The 21202-nt window shown below is 42.8% G+C and overlaps 1 long non-coding RNA gene across 1 annotated transcript; it reads right to left on the bottom strand.

Annotated features, from left to right (window-relative positions):
- LOC108637003 lies at positions 9060 to 14007 on the bottom strand. The gene is made up of 3 exons (XR_001918732.1): positions 13828 to 14007; positions 13542 to 13656; positions 9060 to 9434 (listed from the first exon to the last, which is right to left on the bottom strand). It is a non-coding gene; the product is annotated as an uncharacterized LOC108637003 (long non-coding RNA).

Here is a 21202-nt window from a genome sequence, read left to right as displayed (position 1 = left end):
ACTGCCCAGAAATAAAACATATCTCTTTTCTGCTTCTGTGTCCCCCAGTGTCCTTACAGAAAGTATGGTCCCGAAGTTGCAGACAGGAGTTCAGCCTGCAGAGATGTGCAGGGTGAACTCTGTGCAATGGGCCCAATTTTAGCAGAGATGCAGAGCGCTGACCCAAGGGGCTCCACATTCCTGCTCTTGAGCAGAGGAGTGGGGAGAGGTTCCTGCCTTGGGAGGGGCTGATACTTTCTCCTAGTTTCTTGGAGCATGTGAAAAACTCATTGCACTCCAATGGCAGTCTGCCTTCAAACTGGGTACAGGATGAGAATATCCTCTTTGCCAGTGATCACATCATCTCAGGAAAATTAACTCATTAATCAGTCAAGTTTCAGATATACTGAAAAAGTGTTTATATACTCTTCAATCAATCACAGGAAAGAAATTCTCCTTAACTTATACAGAGATTTTGTATGTCACAAGTTAGCCAATAGCAATATATTTTCTTTTAGGTGAAAATGCCATCTCTTCATTATCTTTTATCTTGACATGTGGAACTTTGCTGAATGTTCATAAACTGTGTGCAAGGCTGAAAGCAAATCACTTTGAAGGCCGCAGTGAATATTGATCATGACTTACAGCATTTGTCCATTGATCTGTCAACAAATAGGGTGAAATACACCTTCTGCTATATAGTCAGGGGAATTAAAGTGGCCCTGCCTGGCCCTGAGAAGGGCACTTTTATGTTGAGCATAAGTCACCTGCTCTTCTCTGTCAGGACCGGGGGCTTGTCTGCAGGGGCTGCTGAGATGGGAACGTTGACACAAGGCTACCAAATCCTGTAGGCGACATTCCTAGCAGCGCCAGCATGGCCCTGGCTTTTCACTGAACTTTGCTTCCTTTCTAGAAAAATAAGGAGAAATTTTGTGTTATAGAAAAAAGTGACATGAATGAAAATCTGATGTAGGTACTGGAACAAACTCTGCCTTTTATATTAATAATGGTCATCAGTGAGTGATCCCTGCTGTATCAAGATGCCATAATATGTACCTGTGCTTAAAATTTTATTTCTATAAAACACACAAGCAGGCGTGTTTATATATATTTTAATTTTATAATGATTTTAAACAGAGAGATATAAACGATTTTGATTCTTAAGTCCATGAAGTAGGTTCTATTATTGCCATTTTACATATTAAGAAATTGATGCACAGAGAGGCTAAGGAGTGCCTCAAAAGTTATGCTGTGATGCAGATGACAGGGTTTGAATCCAGCTAAGTTCAATTCACTCTTTTATTAAGGATGATATCAAATGTATACAAAAGTGTCCAGGATGAAAGAGCAAAGTCTGGGCCTGTCCTCCCCTCCTGCCTGCATGCCTGTCCCTTTTCCTCCGCCTTCTCCCTCCAGGGAGGCAGAACAGTGCTCCTGATGTGTTAAAGGCAGGTGGCTTCCCTCGTCACTCTACTCTCTTCCTGCGCCCGTGGCTTCTTATTACACTGGGAAGCAATGTGAGCAGCGCCTTGATAACTTCTACAACACCTAATAGTCCTTTCTTAAGTAAGGGAGGGTGTTAGGAACTCAAAAAGGATAGTGAACTTAGTGCTCCTGTGAGGTGAGTAAAATTTTGGAAAGGACTTCCCTGGTGGCTCAGACGGAAATAATATCTGTCTGCAGTACAGGAGACCTAGGTTCAGTCCCTGGGGTTAGGAAGATCCCCTGGAGGAAAAAATGGCAACCCACTCGAGTCGTCCTGCCTGGGGAATTCCACGGACAGAGGAGCCTGGCAGCCTACAGTCCATAGGGTCACAAAAGAGTTGCACACGACTGCGCGACTCACACTAACTCAACAGCAGCTTCATGACTAACCTTCACACTTTACAGACGAGGAAGCAGAAAGTCAGAGCAAACGACCTGCTTAAAGTCACACAGTCTGTGCTTTAATGTCCTTTCTGCCTACTATCCAGTACTGGATATTACTACAGCCCCCTGGAACATGAGCTCCATCAAAGCAGACATCACATCTGTCTTGCCAACTAACGTTTCCCCAATGCTGACCAGAAAACTAAGAATTTATGAATAAACTATACTGAAATTTCTCACACTGGAATCCATGCTGTGATGATAAAAATCACAGGGAAATAAACAGATATATTTCCATGAGATGTTAATTCAGATTTGTTTGCTTTGTGGATCAGCTTTTATATTATGACTAATAAATTAAAATTTTATTTTTGGCTTTTCAAGTTGTAAATGGTAAATCTGCATAGATTTTAAACAGAAAATGAGTCTATATCAAAGGCATTATGCAGTCAAACATGACTTTTGACCTCTACCAAAGGCAATGACACCCCCCTCCAGTACCCTTGCCTGGCAAATCCCATGGGTGGAGGAGCCCTGGTAGGCTGCAGTCCATGGGGTTGCTAGGAGTCGGACACGACTGAGCGACTTCACTTTCACTTTTCACTTTCAGGCATTGGAGAGGGAAATGGCAACCCACTCCAGTGTTCTTGCCTGGAGGGATTCTGGGGAGCCTGGTGGGCTGCCGTCTCTGGGGTCAGACAGAGTCGGACACGATTGAAGCGACTTAGCAGCAGCAGCAGCAGCCAGAGGATGTTGTGCTCTTAGATATTTTTATAGAGTAGCTAGAAATCCAGTTTTCAATGTGATGTCTGATTTTTTAAATAATAGCCATAACTACTAGCTTCATATACACAGTCCAAGGTTGCAGCCTCCTTCTCCACCACAGAAATTGCAGACTGGACTTGAGTTACCTTCTGGGTCACGCTGGATCCTGCAGGAAAGAGCCTTTACTTACAACCATGATGGTGTAGGGGATGAAGTGGCTTAGGACCTAATGCCCCGATTCCATTGCCCATTATCCCTGCCTTTCAAGATGCATCAGGTAACAATGCTCTGCCCTCCCCACAACCTTGGCACTGAGAGAGGGGCATGAGTCCTGTGTGTGGCCACCCTCACCAAGACAGACAGAGGCTCTGCCCGCCCTCGGCGCACTGGCAACCAGCACATGGGCAGCTCCTCCCTACAGTGACACGTCCTCTGCTCCATTTCAGATCCAGGTCTGAATTCTGCACCCTGTGCTCAGTCCAGGCGGAGCTCCTGGTCTGTGAGATGCTTCTGCCCCACGCAGGAAACTGAGTCAGCAGCTGGAGGGCAGTGTGTCTGTGTCGTGTCACACGCTTCCTTTCTAGGAGGGAAATGCTAGACTTCTGCACATCAGTTTGTCAAATTAGAACACTCTCAGACTAGAAATAAACAGTGGTAAAACAGAATCATGTTCAGTTCATTCTTTGGATCAGAGAATCAAAAGGAACAATGGGGTTTCCACTCTAACAGAAAGGCAGAATTTTTCACTCCAATCTTTGTCTCTGCCTCCTATGGAATCTGGTAAAAGTTACCTGCAAAATATTTTGTTGTCTATGAACGATTTCATGTCTTGCCTCTGCGTCACAAAATCTGTCAAGTGTGTGCCATGTTAAACAGCAGTAAGGGGAGAAATACATGTGCATGTGATCACAATTTACATGTGTGTATGTGTGTAAACAAAAGTAAATTCAGAAAATTTTAGTCAATGCCTAAATATAAGAACTCCTGTTAAAACTCAATACATGTATTTCTGAATCATCATCAGCTCTTCCAAACCACACCCATTAATTGTGGTGTAAATTACGATAGGGAAAACCCTAAAAATACACAAATCCGGAGCCAAAGCATTATCAAAAGCAACAGAAATCCTGTTAGAAATGCCAGCAGAGTTCAATCTCCATTGACATCTGTTGCTAGCATCATAGTCTAAAACTCTTTGACATCTTAAATATTGGGAGTTGAGTCTCACTGCTCTAGACATGGGTCCATGAAAACATGTAAGACCAAGGTCATCAAAATTTTAAAAGTATTCTTCTCCATAAGGGCTCAGTTGGTCAAGAATCCGCCTGCAATGTGGAAGACCTGTGTTTGATCCCTGGGTTGGGAAAGTCCCCTGGAGAAGGGCATGACTACCCACGCCAGTATTCTGACCTAGAGAATTTTTGATAAATCAATTTGCTAATGCTAGAGAGGAAGATGGATCAGCATTCTTTTTACCCTCCCTCTCAGCTTTATCAGGTAGCTTTCACTTGAAAACCCTAGAAATTTGTGAAGCCACTAAAGCAAACACTAGATTTTAGGCTTTTTTATTGAGAGAAAATTGCCTTTGAAAGTTTCTGTTTTGGCACAAATTACTAATGTTTGAGAAAAAGCAATGAAATTTCCGCATCATGCCTGTATTGTTGCTGTTTAGTCGCTAAGTTGTGCCTGACTCTTTGCAACCCCATGAACTGTAACCCACCAGGCTCCTCTGTCCATGGGATTTCCAAGATGAGAATACTGGGGTGGGTTGCTATATCCTCTCCAGGGGATCTGCTCAACCCAGGGGTTGAACTCCTCCTGAAGAAGATCTTCTGCATTGTCAGGCGGATTCTGTACCACTGAGCCCCCGGGGAAGCCCAGACCCATATTTACTAATTGTCTGAAAAAGAGTTTGCTTTAATAAGATATACACTGAAGCAGAACAGAAAATGCTGTGTCTTACAGTCCCAGTGAGGAGACATATTTGCCACACAAAGGGGTTTTTTTATTTGAAAAATATAGTCCTCATTTCCATGGCAAAGACCTGTAATGTATGCCCCTTTCATATGGCTACTGAGGTTCAGCTATTAGCCCTGGAATAAGCAGGTTATTCAATCACAGAGAATCTGAGCAACTTTATGTTCAAAGACATAAATGATGATGACTGCAATTTTTTGGTTTCTGTATTCAGGAATATATATATATATACTCTTGTGATTGCCCATTGAGTCAAGTACAGTTTTGATTATTGCATTAACTTATTTTTCAACAAATGAAAATTTCAAAAATTATAAAATTCTAAGAAGGCAATGGTATTTAACCAAAAAAACAACAACAACAACAAAAAAAATAACAGTTTTCATGGTGGTTCTATCAACTAGATTTTAAGAATATTAGTCATGCATCAGAATGATTGACATCCTACCCAAGCTCTGTCCTGACTGGTTATGTAACCTTAATTAAGTTACTAAACATCTCTACACTTCAATTTTAAGATTTTTAAATTGGAAGTTTCCTAGTATCTACATGAAGAGGTGGAGAGGGATTTTAAAAGCTTAGCCCATTGCCCATAAACCTATTAATGTCACATACTGGGAACAAACAGAGCTCAGTGAGTGAATAAAATGATTTGTGAAAGAAACATTATTTTAAGACACGTGTGGTGTCTTAAAGCAATACAATCCTGAAGCAGGAGACTCGGTCATGTCTACTATATTCTCAACACTTATTCATATTACTGACAAATATGAGTATTGCTCAAAAAGTTTTCCTGAATGAATGCAGGTATAGCTTGGAATGATTATATCTCATGTAAGCATTAAATCATAATTTTAAAGAGCATTTTCTCTTGTACTTACTCATTTTACAGCCTAAGGAAATGTTGGTACCAAATAAAGCAAAATGAAATGAAACAAATATAAAAACACAAAAAGTCGAACCACTAACTGAAAGTACATTCACTTAGAGCAATAGAGCTCCTGCACCTGAGTGCTCATACCAGCATTATTTATAAGAGCTAAAAAGTGGAAATAACCAAAATGTTTCCAAAACAATCATTCAAGTGAAGATAAGGAGAATAGGGGGTATCACGGAGCAGCCTATTAAGTGACCATAAGGCGTAGTGAAGAGCTGATATGGAGACTCGCCATGGAGAGACTCCATGAGGCGAAAGAAGACAGGTACAAACAGTCATATGCGAGCTGATCCTATCTCTAGGAAACACCCAGAACCATCACATCCACAGAGACAGAGAACAGAGGAGTGGATGCCCATGTCTGGGGGAAATGGGGAATGGGAGTGACCACTAATGGGTACAAAGTTTCTCCCTGGGGTGGTGTTCTGGAATCAGATAGTACTGATGACCTCTTGCCTGGAAAATCCCATGGATGGAGGAGCCTGGTAGGTTGCAGTCCATGAGGTTGCTAAGAGTCGGACACGACTGAGCGACTTCACTTTCATTTTTCACTTTCATGCATTGGAGAAGGACATGGCAACCCACTCCAGTATTCTTGCCTGGAGAATCCCAGGGATGGGGGACCCTGGTGGGCTGCCTTCTATGGGGTCTCACAGAGTTGGACACGACTGAAGCGACTTATCAGCAGCAGATGACTGCACAACTCTGTGAACATGCTAAAAACCACTTAGCTGTACAGTTAAAAGTGAGAAAGTGATGATATGTGAATTATCATTATAAAGCTGTTATTCAAAAAGTGATAGAGCTGAAAATACTCATATTAATTACAGATCAAGTGCTGGGACAGAAAGAGTCCTGGGGGGTTCTAATCTGCCAAGATCAAGGCAAAGTAAGATGGTTATAATTCTTTGATCTTAAAGAGGTAAGATTTATGAAGAGAGTTTACCATGAAGCAAATTCATCTTGTGTTTCAGGATCCCTTAGTGTCCTGGGCCCAAGAAACTTGATTTGTAATTTTATTTTCTTTTTCTTAAGAAGAGGCTCTGAAACAGAAGGCTCAGGCTCTGCAAAACCTTCATCTTTACCTCTCAGTCCCACAGAATCATACAAGAGGATAAAGCATAGGTGAGGTTCAGAGACCTCCAGAATGCCAGAACGAATTTCTCTCGGTGAGTTTTATTCATTGCAAGTTACAGTGAGAGCCACACATTTCTCTGTTTTCTGCTCCTCTGCTGTGGGAACGTTGTGAATATGTCAATAATTTAGAATCCCAGTCAACAAAAGTCCATGTGCCCTCTTTTCACTAATGGACTGAGTTTGCTTGGTCACTGAATTTGACACATTTCAAAAGGATCAGAGGCCTCAATACACTGATATAGTATTATGTCAGGTTCCGTGGTCATGCTTATGTCCAGAATTTCTCACAGCACAGATCCTCAAGACCAGAATCGGGATCATGACCCGGCATTCTGTAAAGAGCTGCCATGATGACGAGATGTGGGTGGAGCTGTGTCACCAACATATAAGCAAGACACCTCATGCACAAAATGTTCACTGACTAGACTGCTCCTTCCCACGGGGCCCTTGACAGAAGGAATATCTTCTCAGGAAACCATCTTCATGGGACTCGCAGCAGCAGCATTTCTTGAGCAACCATAAGAGGTGGAAAAGTCAAGGGAAGAGAGTGTAAAGGTCCCAGTCACTAAAGATGGAGTGTCTGCAGGTGAAACTCAGCAAGACATACATTTCTGGTCTGAATTATAACACTCAGACAGCAGCTTCAAGGCCATATATTCATCCATGAACGAGGTGTCCTGGAACTTTTCATCACAGGTTGTGACATATTTCAGCATATATCAACTGAATTGTCATTGAACACAGTTGACGTCACTTCCAGGAATTCTATGCCATCTGGAGAAATGTGACTGGGCTAAAAACAGGCATTTCTGGAGAAGGCCTTTAGATTCCTCTTTTCACTGTTCCTCCAAGATTCCTCTCTGTAGACCAATCCAAGAATTGTGGGCTTCTTGGCACTGAGCTTCAGAGCTGGGAGTACTTTGATGATGCCTCTGGCATAAAATGAGAGCTTCCTAGGTGGCTCAGTGGTAATCTGCCTGACAAACAGGAGACATGGGTACCATTCCTGGGTTGGGGTAATTCCCAGGGAAAGAAATGGCAACCCACTCCAATCTTCTTGCCTGGGAAATCCCATGGACAGAAGAGCCCACTACAGTCACAGGGTCGCAAAAGAGTCGGACATGACTTAGCACACAAACAACAGCACAGCTAGCATAAAACACCTAAGACAGAAAGAGCCACCCCCTTGCAGGGCTGCCCACAGCCAGAGCCCCATCTGCACTCTGGGTTTGTGCTCAGCTCCCCCGCAGCCCTGTGTCACTGTGTCACTCAGAGCACAGTAGTACACAGCCGAGTCTGATGCTTGCACTGCCCGTTTCTGCAGGTGGAAGGACCTGTCACTCTGAACAAGAGTGGCCTGAAAACCTTCACTCTTTGGCTTCGGGTCTGACATCAAGCCCTTCAGGAGGAGTCGAGGAGCTTTGTTGAGATGCTGGATATACCAGAAAAGATAGGGTGCCAAATTAGCAGTCTGGTAAGTGCAGTTCAGGGTCATGAGAGCCCCCTCTGAGACAGTCACTGGGCCTTCTGTCTGGTTCACTGAGTCACCATTGGTCCCTCCTGGAAGAAAATCACTTTGTTATAGTAGAAATGTACAGGAGAAGAGTTTTCAGCCAGAGAAGAAAATAAAACTTACCTATAATCATAGATAAATGAAAAATCATTATCATGTAGGATAAAATGTTACTTACTGAATATTAAGATGATCAGAAGAACTGAGTGAGTGGCAGAATGCATGTTCGCAAAAGAAAACGATCCTTGTTCCCTGCAATACACCAGTCAAACAAATCTAGTCTCCATCTGGATGTTACAGAAGCTCCTCGCTCAGAAACTGAGAGCCCCTTTCTGTACTGCAGCAATATTCTGTCTTGTGGCTACGAAGCAGGCAAGTGAACCAGCTCTTGAATACAGAGGAACCGCATCTGAAGGGAGCCCCGCCCTCTGGTGGTGATCGTGAAAATTGCACCACACTCTGGTCTGACCTATTTCTCCTGATAATAGCTTGTGGGGTACATATAGGAGAATGGGACAGGACCCTAAGAAGAGAGTCCTAAACATAAGCGTGCTTAGGGAAATATTCTATTATTACTTCCATAATTTTTTGCATGGTACAGGTATCTCTAGCTTTGCAAGAAACCCCAGTTACAATTTCTAGATGGAATAGTCAGATTTCTTCCTTCCATGTGTCGCCAAGATTTCCATGGGTCAGAGAAGGATCCTCCTGAATGGAAAGTGCTCCCTCCTCTCCTCAAGTTCTTACCTGAACTAGCTCTGTTCATCCCCAAGACTCAGTCAACATGCCATGGAGGAAACCTTATCTACGGCAGGTCTCAAATAATGTGTGGCTAATGATAAGGCTATTATTACATACCCTACCATCGTAAAATGACACATTTGTAAATATACCCAAAAAATTACCATTACTTCTTTTTCACAGTTAAAGGTAGAGTTGACCTTACAACTAGAAAACTGGACAAAATATATGAAACAGATTTTGGATCTTGTACATCAGGGAGCACAGAGACAAGGAAGACAGATGAGATGAGCACTCACGTGGCCCAGCGTCCTTCATGGAGGCAGCGTCCAGGCGCCAGGGCAGGAGGGGTTTACCAAAACTGTCTCACTGAGGATTGAGATGGAACTTAGAAATTTGTGGACCACTGTACAAGAGAGGAGGGATATGGACAAAAGAGAGAAAGGGAGAGACAAGGGCAAGGCGGTAGCATGAGGAGGGAGGAGATCCAAGGTGAATCCTGGGCTGAGTGGCAATCTGCAATAAAGAGAGAAACCTCAGTGAGTTTGGTAAACCTCCCTGAAAAGATCTCCTTTGGGGCCCCTGGACCATACATGGATGTAGCGCTTGTCACATTCCTGTTTTAATTCAACTAAGTATTTTTTTTTTAGAAAGTCAAGCTCAGATGCTTAATATATTAACCAGGCTTGCTTCATTTCAAAGGCATGTGTGCGGTGTTTATCAGGCTCCTGTTTATTTATTTTATTAGAGATTCAGGAATCTCAGTGGAAAGAGCTGTCTGCTCAGTGTCTATCAGCCTGTTTGTCTAGGTTCCTGTGCAATTATTTGTGCAAGTGGAGTGAACCCAGCAGAAGATATAACAAAGTCATTTCATAGCTGCTGCTTTTTCTAGGATTTACTTTATGGAAAGTATGGTTGTATTATGGTAAGAAGTCAAAACATTGTTCTTTGCTGACATAAACCATTTTAGGCATGAAGACTTTGTGGCTGCAGTCAGGTGTGAGGTTGCCTTACATGGGTTTTCAAGGCAGTGCTGTCAATCCAGTAACAATGGCTATGACTTGGTCAGTTGAACTGACTAAGAGCAATTTCAAGAACAATCTTCTTTAAATGTACCTTTCCACCTACAGAGATTTTCTCACCAGTTAAAATGAACTCCTACTAAAATTAGAGTTACTTTTTTAATTCACAGCTGTTTGCTGAGTTGTTATTTGTTTATGGCTGCCCTGGGTCTTAGCTTCAGCTTGTAAGATTTAGTTTTCTAACCAAAGACTGAACTTGGGACCCCTGCTTTGGGAGTGCAGAGCCCTATCCCCTGAACCAAAATTCCTCCTAAAATTAGGGTCTTGAGTCAAGTTATCATGCTGGTAGGACTCTTTGGCTCAGTGGATCACTTAGGCGCTCTTAAACTTTTGTGCATGTTCAGGAATCCCTAGGGTCCACCAGACACGATTCCTATTTCAAACTGTTTTCAGTTGACTGAGGAGCAGGTAAGCAAATAATAATAATAATAATAATAATCCTCTGCTCTGTCTGTAGTCCCACTAGCCTGGACCCAGAGATGTGGAATGAGAGATCAGACCAGAAGTAAGAAGCTGATACAGTTACCGCCAGGGAAATAAACCCTGCTTGAATACTTTTTTTCCACTGTAAGATTTATTTTTGTTTTTGCATCTCCCTCTCCCTTTCTCTGGCCTGTTTATCAAGATGTTCAAGCCCCAGTGCTCAGGTGGCAAACACCCAGTGTGCAGCACTCTAGGATGTTAGGGAGGAAGTCTGCACTGAACTTCAGGTGGGTGTCCAGACATCCACTCTGTTCAATGAGGATGGGGACTACCTCCCCCAGGACCATTAAAACTATTCTAACTATTAAACTCTGTATTTTGATTGCTGTGTTTATAAATTATAAGATGACAAATAATCAGTGTCTAGGCCACATCTCCCTGACTGCTTGGCAGTAAAACATATCTCTTTTCACACCTTCTGTGTCCCCCACTGTCCTTCCAGAAAGGCTGGTCCCCAAAGGCGCGGACAGGAGTTCAACCTTCAGAGATGCAGAGGGGCTGCTCTGTGCACTGGGCATGATTGTTGCAGGGCGCTGACCCAAGGGGCTCCACATTCCTGCTCGTGGGCAGAGGAGTGGGGAGATGCTCCTGCCTTGGGAGGGGCTGATACTTTCTCCTAGTTTCTTGGAGCAGGTGAAAAGCTCACTCCACTCCAAAGATAGCTTATTGTAAGAGTACAGAAACACTTTTCCCATCTATCAGAAATATGACTGATGAATAGATTTCCCCTGAGGTGACATTATTATTGGCAAAGAGAATATCCTGTATCCTGTTTGAATACAAACAATACACAACATGCCTGCAATATTTACCAACTGGGCTGCTCTGACCCACAGGGCCATTGACAGAAGGATTATCCTGTCAGAAAACTCTCCTCCTGGAGCTTACTTAGGTAGCAGCATTGCTGTAACAGCCATAGGGATGGAAAAGTCAAGGAAAGAGAGAATAAAGCTCTTAGTCACTGAAGATGACGTGTCTGGAGATGTATCTCAGCAAGACATACAAATAGCCTGAATTATTAAAACCAGAGACTACCTTCCAGATCACACAGTCATCCATTAACAATGTTCCTGGGAGTTTCCATTAACAAGCTGTGAAATATTTCAGCATATATCAGCTGAACTCTCACCAAAGAGTTAATGACATTTCAAGGGATTCTGTGCCTTTTGGGGGAATGTGAATGGGCCGAAAACAGGCATTTCTGGAGAAAAGCACTTAGGTTCCTCTTTACACTGTCCCACGGAATTCCAGTTGAGCTATTTCAAATCCTGAATCATGATGCTGTGAAAGTGCTGCACTCAATATGCCAGCTAATTTGGAAAACTCAGCAGTGGCCACAGGACTGGAAAAGGTCAGTTTCATTCCAGTCGCAAAGAAAGGCAATGCCAAAGAATGCTCAAACTACCACACAATTGCACTCATCTCACACGCTAGTAAAGTAATGCTCAAAATTCTCCAAGCCAGACTTCAGCAATACATGAACCATGAAATTCCTGATGTTCAAGCTGGTTTTAGAAAAGGCAGAGCAACCAGAGACCAAATTGCCAACATCTGCTGGATCATCGCAAAAGCAAGAGAGTTCCAGAAAAAAAACAAACATACATCTATTTCTGCTTTACTGACTATGCAAAAGCCTTTGACTGTGTGCATCACACCAAACTGTGGAAAATTCTGAGAGAGATGGGAATACCAGACCACCTAACCTGCCTCTTGAGAAATCTGTATGCAAGTCAGGAAGCAACAGTTAGAACTGGACATGGAACAACAGACTGGTTCCAAATAGGGAAAGGAGTACGTCAAGGCCGTATATTGTCACCCTGCTTATTTAACTTCGATGCAGAGTACATCATGAGAAACGCTGGACTGGAAAAAACATAAGCTAGAATCAAGATTGCTGGGAGAAATATCAATAACCTCAGATATGGAGATGACACCACCCTTATGGCAGAAAGTGAAGAGGAACTAAAAAGCCTCTTGATAAAAGTGCAAGAGGAGAGTGAAAAAGTTGGCTTAAAGGAACAACATTAGGAAAACGAAGATCGTGGCATCTGGTCCCATCACTTCCTGGGAAATAGAGAGGGAAACAGTGGAAACAATGTCAGACTTTATTTTGGGGGGCTCCAAAATCACTGCAGATGGTGATTGCAGCCATGAAATTAAAAGATGCTTACTCCTTGGAAGGAAAGTTATGACCAACCTAGATAGCATATTCAAAAGCAGAGAAATTACTTTGCCGACGAAGGTCCGTCTAGTCAAGGCTATGGTTTTTCCAGTAGTCATGTATGGATGTGAGAGTTGGACTGTGAAGAAGGCTGAGCTCCGAAGAATTGATGCTTTTGAACTGTGGTGTTGGAGAAGACTCTTGAGAGTCCCTTGGACTGCAAGGAGATCCAACCAGTCCATTCTGAAGGAGATCAGCCCTGGGATTTCTTTGGAAGGAATGATGATAAAGCTGAAACTCCAGTACTTTGGCCACCTCATGCAAAGAGTTGACTCATTGTAAAAGACTCTGATGCTGGGAGGGATTGGGGGCAGAAGGAGAAGGGGATGACAGAGGATGAGATGGCTGGATGGCATCACCAACTCAATGGACGTGAGTTTGAGTGAACTCCGGGAGTTGGTGATGGACAGGGAGGCCTGGCGTGCTGCGATTCATGGGGTCGCAAAGAGTCAGACACGATTGAGCAACTGAACTGAACTGAACCCCAGATTCCTCTCTGCAGGGCAATCCACGAATTTCAAGGTTCTTAGCTCTGAGCTTCAGAGCTGAAAGTACTTTGACGATGCCTCTAGCATAGAACTCTGGAGAGCTGCCCACAGCCTGACCCCATATGTGCCCTTGGGTTTGTGTTCAGCTCTCCTTGCAGCCTCTCTCACTGTGTCACTCAGAGCGCAGTAGTACACAGCTGAGTCTGATGTTTTCACGGAGGATTTCTGCAGGTGGAAGGAGCTGTCACTCGAGATATGAGTGGCTTCAAAGCCTCTGCTGGTCACCTTCTGGTTTCCTAATGAGCTTTTCAGGAGCAGCTCAAGCTCTTTGTTTTGGTACTGGACATACCAGAAAAGAGAAACTGAATAGCTGGACTGATAAGTACACTTCAGAGTCAGAGATGCCGTCTCGGGGAGGGTAACAACATGTTCTGTCTGGGTCACCGAGTCTCCACTGGTCCCTCCTTAAAGAAAAAAAATAAACACACACACACACACACACACACACACACACACAGTAAGACTTTGTTAAGTTGGCTAAGGAAGAGGGACCATCTCCCGCTTGATAGAGGTTACATGACATCCTAAAACAAAGGACTAGAACATCTTAGAAATTTTAAATAAACGTTACTCACGCATTATCAACAAGGTCACAAGTCCTAAGCACAAAGCCGAGAGCATAGCTGGCTCAGAAGCCGTGGAGGCTAAGTTTGGGGATACACAAAAGTTGAAAAAAACTGCTCCTCTCGTTTCTTGATCCTTTGTTGAAGTCTTCAAGAAAATCTTCGTTCATGTGTTATGCAAGACAAACTCCCCTACAGGATCATGCTGTAGTATGAGCAAGAGAGAAAGTTTCTCAGAATTTAAAGATGAATTTATTATCAAACCACCAACGAAAGGGAGCAGCGCCCTCTGTCGTTCTCCCTCTGTTCCTGCAGTCTGCTGTACATCTTTTGATATTTACCCAGAAAAGGAGCTCAGTTCAGTTCAGTTCAGTCGTTCAGTCGTGTCCGACTCTTTGCAACCCCATGAATTGCAGCATGCCAAGCCTCCCTGTCCATCACCAACTCCCGGAGTTCACTCAAACCCACGTTCATCGAGTCGGTGATGCCATCCAGCCATCTCATCCTCTGTCGTCCCCTTCCCCTCCTGCCCCCAATCCCTCCCAGCATCAGAGACTTTTCCAATGAGTCAACTCTTTGCATGAGGTGGCCAAAGTACTGGAGTTTCAGCTTTAGCATCAGTCCTTCCAAAGAACACCAAGGACTGATCTCCTTTAGAATGGACTGGTTGGATCTCCTTGCAGTCCAAGGGACTCTCAAGAGTCTTCTCCAACACCACAGTTCAAAAGCATCAATTCTTCGGAGCTCAGCCTTCTTCACAGTCCAACTCTCAAATCCATACATGACTATTGGAAAAACCATTGCCTTGACTAGATGGACCTTCGTCGGCAAAGTAATGTCTCTGCTTTTGAATATACCATCTAGGTTGGTCATAACTTTCCTTCCAAGGAGTAAGCGTCTTAATTTCAGTGCTGCAATCACCATCTGCAGTGATTCTGGAGCCCCAAAAAATGAAGTCTGACACTGTTTCCAATGTTTCCCCATCTATTTCCCATGAAGTGATGGGACCAGATGTCATGATCTTCATTTTCTGAATGTTAAGCTTTAAGCCAACTTTTTCACTCTCTTCTTGCACTTTCATCAAGAGGCTTTTTAATTCCTCTTCACTTTCTGCTATAAGGGTGGTGTCATCTGCATATATGAGGTTATTGATATTTCTCCCGGCAATCTTGATTTCAGCTTGTGCTTCCTCCAGCGCAGCGTTTCTCATTATGTGCTCTGCAGATAAGTTAAATAAGCAGGGCGACAATATACAGCCTTGACGTACTCCTTTTCCTATTTGGAACCAGTCTGTTGTTCCATGCCCGGTTCTAACTGTTGCTTCCTGACCTGCATCCAGGTTTCTCAAGAGGCAGGTCAGAATTTTCTCTTTCAGAATTTTCCACAGTTTGTTGTGATCCACACAGTCAAAGGCTTTGGCATAGTCAATAAAGCAGAAATAGATGTTTTTCTGGAACTCTCTTGCTTTTTCGATGATCCAGCGGATGTTGGCAATTTGATCTCTGGTTCCTCTGCGTTTTCTAAAACTAGCTTGAACATCAAGTCGTAGGCATAGAAGGGAAATAGGTATATATGGTGAGCGTAGGGCTCGAGGAAGGAAGCATCAAATAATTTCTGCCAACTTCGCAATGGTGCCTGAGGCTGAGACAGTTGGTAATTCCTCTGTCTTTAAGATGCAGAGAAATACAGTTCCCTTAAGGCTTTCCAGGCCCAGCATCTATTGTCTGATCACACTGAACAATAAGCTCATTCAGGCAACTTAAGTTGTAGTGTGAGCGTGAAGAAAGACTGAACTGAGATCTTTTCTTGTCATTTCCCTCACTGGTCCCCTAGAACCAGGGGATGAGCTGTCTCTGCTTAGACTGTTCTTTCTTTCTGTCCAGAATCTTTGCCTAGGCAACTTTTTATTCCTTCTTTAAGAACCAATTTACATGCCAACTCCATATGAAAGTACTGATCCAGTCCTTCAGGCTGAATTAGGACCCACCTCTCTTCCCACCATACCTTGTATGCGCATATATCACTGTCATTTCTACACCGTATTTGAATCCTTTGTGTGTTGTTTTTCAAAGTAGGTTTGATGCACCTGAGATCAGGAACTTAATCTTATTCATCTCAGTGGCCAACTTCTCAAAATACACAGAACACTAGTTCAGAGCAAATGGCTTAAACATATTTGAAAAATGAATGAATAAGTGCATGAGTGGACATGTCTGGGTGTACAATGATCTGTTTATGAAGTACAGTCTCTACGAGAAATAGTTCTCAAGCCCACGGTTCGATGAGCTTCTTCCAGCGGCATGTCTAGTGTCTGAACACAGGGGCATTAGGTATTTCCCAAAACTAAGGCACAGTTCTTCATAGAAGAGACCAGTCTCATCCTGACTATTTAAAAAATATTATAGCACCTTTATACATACAAGACTTAGGTTGAGTATAAACGTCTTCGGTTCACAGCTCTTAATCACCAAAGTGAAAGTCGCTTAGTCGTGTCTGACTCTTTGCGATCCCATGAACTATATGGGGCTCTCCAGGCCAGAATACTGGAGTGGGTAGCCTTTCCTTTCTCCAGGGATTTTCCCAACCCGGGGGTCAAACCTAGATCTCCCGCATTACAGACAGATCCTTTTATCAGTTGAGCCACAAGCAAAGCTCTAGAATGTGGAGTGGTAACCTGTCCCTTCTCCAGCGGATTTTCCTGATCTAAAAATCGAACCAGGGTCTCCTGCATTGCAGGTGGATTCTTTACCAACTGAGCTATCAGGGAAGGCCATGCATATAAAATACAAAATTAATAAAATTCATATTAAAACATTAATGTGAGAAGTGATATTTTACTGAAACTAAAGAGGTGGTGAAATCTCAGTAGAAGAAAGCTATAGATTGTGTCATTCAATAATTCACCTGATTAAGATGATTTGGGGCTTAATGCACTATTGTCTGCTGCTGCTGCTGCTGCTGCTAAGTCACTTCAGTCGTGTCCGACTCTGTGCGACCCCATAGACGGCAGCCCACCAGGCTCCCCCCGCCACCAACAACCCCCGTCCCTGGGATTTCCAGGCAAGAACACTGGAGTGGTTTGCCGTTTCCTTCTCCAATACATGAAAGCGAAAAGTGAAAGTGAAGACGCTCAGTCGTGTCTGACTCTTAGCGACCCCATGGGCCGCAGCTTACCAGGCTCCTCCATCCATGGGATTTTCCAGACAAGAGTACTGGAGTGGGTTGCCATTGCTTTCTCCACACTATTGTCTGAATTACTGTGATTAGTGCTTTCTAGTATTTTTACTTCTATTCAAAAATATCTATTTAAGTCAGCATTATATAACTCTATTATTGAACAAAGCATCAAAAAATAAGCCCTGAAAAAAATATTGTGCATGTACTGCTACTCTTTTTTCTGCTGAATTGCATGTTGATACATTCAAACTTTTTAAATGTTTAAAAAATATTCTTAAAACTTTTATCCATTTAAAGACCTATGATGCTTTTATTTGTAAAGTGTCATTATTCCATTTGTCTTTAATTAGAAGAGGGGAGTATTCTAAATTGGCCCAAAACATGATTAGAAACGTTAGAAATATGATAGAAATTATTTAATTTGTTGTCATCAAACAAAAATTCCAAATCGAAAAATTCTAATGTAATTCCTACACCCTCTAGCTTGGCAGACTTTTTCTGTCCATAAAGGGTCAAATAGTAAATAGCTTAGGTTTTGAAGTCGTAAGTCTCTGCTACAACTATGCTGGTATAGCACAAAGCATCCATGGTCAATGCATAAATGAATGAGGATGGCTGTCTTCCAATAAAACTTTATTTATAAACATAAGTATCAAGCTACTTTGCCCTGTGGCTATCCTTTGGCAATCCCCGATATACTCCAAGAATTTATCCATAAACCTCTAACGATTACTTTTTTCACTAAATATTATCATAGCTTTTTGAGGAGGCTTAAAATAAAGAACACATTAATGGATAGAAAAGAAGAAGGAAATTGAGTGATGCTAATGCCAAAGATCCTTCCTGGGTGGCTCAGTGGTAAAGAATCCACCTGCCAATGTGGGAGATGTGGATTCAATCCCTGGGTCAGGAAGATCCCCTGGAGGAGGAAATGGCAGCCCACTCCAGTATTCTCACCTGGAATTCCAGTGGAGAGAGGAGCCTTGCAGGCTACAGTCCATGAGGTCACAAAGAGTTGGACACGACTTAGCAACTAAACAACAACAACAAAGGCCTAAGATACATTGATGCTGAGCTTTCAAGAATGAAAAACACAGATACGGACACTATCATTAAGGAGATCACAAAGTAGGATTGAAAATAGACCTTAAGCAAATAATGAGAGAAACAAAAATAAATTGCAAACCTGAAGATGCAGAGGTCTATAATTCTAAAACTATCCACTAAGCTTTCCTTAGCCACTGACTCTTGGACAAGTATACAAGAATGCGTAGGCATTTACTACTTTTTAAAACTCTTCTGAAGCAAGGAAAATAATTTTAGGAAAACAAAAAAAATAAGAAAATCACCTAAAATTTCTATGAATGGGTTATATAAGAGGAAAGTAGTGCCTTTGACAAACTTAGTATTGTTGAAGAGGGAGGGAGAGACAGAGACAGAGAGATTAGGGACACATAATGAAATGAAGTTGGAGAGGTAGCTTCTCTTTGTCCTAAGAGCAAATGGGTGACTGACATGCTAACATTTGCACTCTGGCAAAATCGCTCCCACTATGGAAAAGGGACTACATGGTAGAGTGATGGGGTGTGTCAAGTGTTGAGCGGGAGACTGAGATGGATTTTTAATGAGGATGGTGGAGGTGAATTGGGCTGTGGGGATTGTGACATCTTCTAGAAGACTTTTAGGAAGCAAAGTCCACAGAACTGGGAATTAGACTGAATACAGTATATCAAAAATGAATATCACTAAATAAACAAACAAAAAACTACATGAGTCTTAATATACAGAACAGGGAATTAGACTGAATACAGTATATCAAAAATGAATATCACTAAATAAACAAACAAACAAAAAACTACATGAGTCTTAATATAGCTTAAATTGAGAGTACAGCAGAAACTATTTGCCTATAGAATGCTCATTTTCTACCACCTCTAATAGAACTAATTTTTATTTTATATTGGAGTGTAGTTGATTGGCAGTGTTATGTTAGTTTCAAGTGTACAGCAAAGTGATTCAATTATACATAAACATGTATCTCTTCTTTTTCAACTCTTTTCCCACTTAGGTTATTACAGAATACTGAGCAGTGTTCCCTGTGCGCTACAGCGGGTCTTAGTTGAATGTATACTTTATTTTTTTAATTTTTAACTGGAGCATAATTACTTTATACTCTAGCGATGGTTTCTGCCATACATCAACATGAATCAGCCACAGGCATACACACGTCCCCTCCCTCTGAAACCTCACTCCCACCCCCTCCCCATTCCAGCCCCTAGGGTGTTACAGAGCACCGGCCTGGAGTTCCCTGCATCTTACAGCAAATTCCCACTGGCTGTCTATTTTACACATGGTAATGTGTATGTTTCAGTACTGCTCTCTCAAGTCTTCCCACCCTCTCCCTTCCTCACTGTGAGCAAAAGTCTGTTCTTTAAGTCTGCATCTCCTTTGCTGCCCTGCAAATAGGTTCATCATCACCATCTTTCTAGATTCCATATTGATGCACTAATACATGATATTTGTCTTCCTCATTCTTGCTTGCTTCACCCTGTGCAATAGGTTTTAAGTTCATCCACCTCATTAGAACTGACTCAAATGTGTTCCTTTTTATAGAGGAGCTACCCCACATCCGAGACCAGGGGCGGCTGCCAAGAAGAGCTACCCCACCTCCGAGGTCAGGGGTGGTGGCTGAGAGTGCCAGGCTGCAACTGCGCAGGAACGGCTGAGAGGAGCTACCCCACGCTTGAGGTCAGGGGCAGCGGCTGAGAGGAGCAACCCCATGTCCAAGGAGCGGTGGCTGTGCAGGTGCAGGAGGGCCAAGAGGAGCTATTTCACCTTCAAGGTTGGGAGGGGCGGCGGTAAGAAGATACTCTTCCTCCAAGGTAAGGAGCAGTGGATGCGCTTTGCTGGAGCAGCCGTGAAGAGATACCCCATGTCCAAGGTAAGAGAAACCCAAGTAAGACGGTAGGGCATCAGAAGACAGACACACTGAAACCATAATCACAGAAAACTAGTCAATCTACGGACCACAGCCTTGTCTAACTCAATGAAACTAAGCCATGCTGTGTGGGGCGACCCAAGATGGAGGGGTTGTGGTGGAGAGGTTTGACAGAATGTTGTCCACTGGAGAAGGGAATGGCAAACCACTTCAGTATTCTTGCCTTAAGAACCCCATGAACAGTATGAAAAGGCAAACTGATAGGATACTGAAAGAGGAACTCCCCAGGTCAGTAGGTGCCCAATATGCTACAGCAGATCAGTGGAGAAATAACTTCAGAAAGAATGAATGGATGGAGCCAAAACAAAAACAGTACCCAGTCGTCGATGTGACTGGTGATAGAAGCAAGGTCCAATGCTGTAAAGAGCAATATTGCATAGGAACCTGGAATGTTAGGTCCATGAATCAAGGCAAATTGGAAGTGGTCAAACAAGAGATGGCAAGAGTGAACATCGACATGCTAGGAATCAGCTAACTAAAATGGACTGGAATGGGTGAATTTAACTCAGATGACCATTATACCTATTACTGCGGGCAGGAATCCCTCAGAAGAAATGGAGTAGCCATCATGGTCAACAAAAGAGTCCGAAATGCAGTACTTGGATGCAATCTCAAAAATGACAGAATGATCTCTGTTCATTGCCAAGGCAAACTATTCAATATCACAGTAATCCAAGTCTATGCCCCAACCAGTAATGCTGAAGAAGCTGAAATTGAATGGTTCTATGAAGACCTACAAGACCTTTTAGAACTAACACCCCAAAAAGATGTTCTTTTCATTATAGGGAACTGGAATGCAAAAGTAGGAAGTCAAGAAACACCTGGAGTAACAGGCAAATTTGGCCTTGGAATATGGAATGAAGCAGGGCAAAGGCTAATAGAGTTTTCCCAGGAGAACGCACTGATCATAGCATACACCCTCTTCCAACAACACAAGAGAAGACTCTACACATGGACATCACCAGATGGTCAACATCAAAATCAGATTGATTATATTTTTTGCAGCCAAAGATGGAGAAGCTCTATACAGCCAGCAAAAGCAAGACCAGGAGCTGACTGTGGCTCAGATCATGAGATTCTTATTGGCACATTCAGACTTAAATTGAAGAAAGTAGGGAAAACCACTAGACCATTCAGGTATGACCTAAATCAAATCCCTTATTATTATACAGTGGAAGTGAGAAACAAATTTAAGTGTCTAGATCTCATAGA

Source organism: Capra hircus, chromosome 10 (genome assembly GCF_001704415.2).
Source record: "Capra hircus breed San Clemente chromosome 10, ASM170441v1, whole genome shotgun sequence".
NCBI classification, from domain to species: domain Eukaryota; kingdom Metazoa; phylum Chordata; class Mammalia; order Artiodactyla; family Bovidae; genus Capra; species Capra hircus.
Note: the sequence above shows the minus strand (reverse complement) of the source record. Positions and strands in the feature narration are given on the sequence as shown.